This window comes from Bidens hawaiensis, unplaced genomic scaffold, assembly GCF_021521415.1.
Source record: "Bidens hawaiensis isolate Kalapana, Puna unplaced genomic scaffold, B.hawaiensis_p1.1 tig00039908_1, whole genome shotgun sequence".
Taxonomy (NCBI): domain Eukaryota; kingdom Viridiplantae; phylum Streptophyta; class Magnoliopsida; order Asterales; family Asteraceae; genus Bidens; species Bidens hawaiensis.
In genome coordinates this window covers 2,599-3,899 of record NW_027497017.1, presented here as the reverse complement: position 1 = coordinate 3,899, position 1,301 = coordinate 2,599, and the positions used below count along the sequence as shown (strand labels likewise).

At 50.5% G+C, this 1,301-nt stretch overlaps 1 pseudogene; it reads right to left on the bottom strand.

Annotated features, from left to right (window-relative positions):
* LOC143591564 (SKP1-interacting partner 15 pseudogene) lies at positions 1 to 1,092 on the bottom strand (annotated as a pseudogene).
* Positions 1,093 to 1,301: the final 209 nt, after the last annotated feature.

Below are 1,301 nucleotides of genomic sequence, written 5' to 3'. Positions count from 1 at the left end.
TCAAGGCAACGCATCCAACCGAGCATCAAACAAGAACCCGCGATACAACCCATCCCCATTCCCGGGAACCCCATCAATCCACCTCCACTCTTCCTTCCTATTCTCACCCGACTCCCACAACGCCAACCGCCCAATCCTTTTCCCCGAAAAACACACGCGATTCCCGCCTCCAAACACCTTAAACTTACTCGACTCCTGAAAAAACCTAAACATCTCCAACGGCATTCTCCCCGCTTCACCCCACTCCAACGTCCCCAAATCCAACTTCAATATCAAAATTGTCGAACACGACGCATTAAGCGAACACGACGACTTCAACCCCCCAATCATCAAAACCACATCCCCAAACCCTTTCAACAAACGCGGCCGTTTAAGAATATCAAACACATCCCCCCACTCATGCTTCTCCAAAGTATTCCACGGCTGCGACGTCTGGAGGCTTTTTAAAGAACAAATAAAAAGCTTCCATTGACTCCGCCACGGCGATCCCACATCGCACAACGCGATTATCGACTTATTAATAAGAATCGGGCTTCTAGGCTTCGAAGGCAAATTCGATGAGAATTTGAGCCACGCGTTGTTCAAATTCGAGTAATACAACGCCGCGAGCTCATTTAACACAATGACTTGGCTGTCGACCGAGTCGGTTAACACCGAGCCGTGTCTGGACCAGGCGGAACCGAGTTGAGGTAGGGTTTTGTGTTCTAAAGTCAACGGATTTGTAATGACTAACGATTTGTTTGAATCGGACGCCGGCGAGTCGGCCCAGAGGTAGAGTAACCCGCCGGCGGCCGCGATGGGGTGGGCGGAGGGATAAGGTAGGAAGGATAAAGGGAATTGAAGCCATTTATTGGCGGCTGGATCGAATAAGTGGAGGACAGGCGAAGGCGAGAGGTGGTGGCGATGGGGTGGGCGGAGGGCGAGGAGTGGGAAGGGTGAGGTGGCGGCGAGGAGTTGGGTGAAGGCCGGCGATGATAAGGCGGCGTCGAGGGTTTTGGAAACGGATTTGCAGATGATGACTTGGCGGAGTGAGATTCGGGAGAAGATCTGGTGGAGTATGTCTTGCGGGAGCTGGGAGAAGATGTTTTCCATTGGATGGATGGGAATGAATTATTAGTGGGTTTCAATCGAATTAAAGGGGGATGGGATGAGATGAGATGAGATGAGATGAGATGAGATGTATTAGATCATTGTGATTGTGTGAGGATTAGAGATGGAGACGGAGGCGGAGACCGGTGGCGTCGGTGGTGGAGTTGAATATTATTATTGTTGTTTTTTAGAGTTTACTTCTTCTTCGGTTG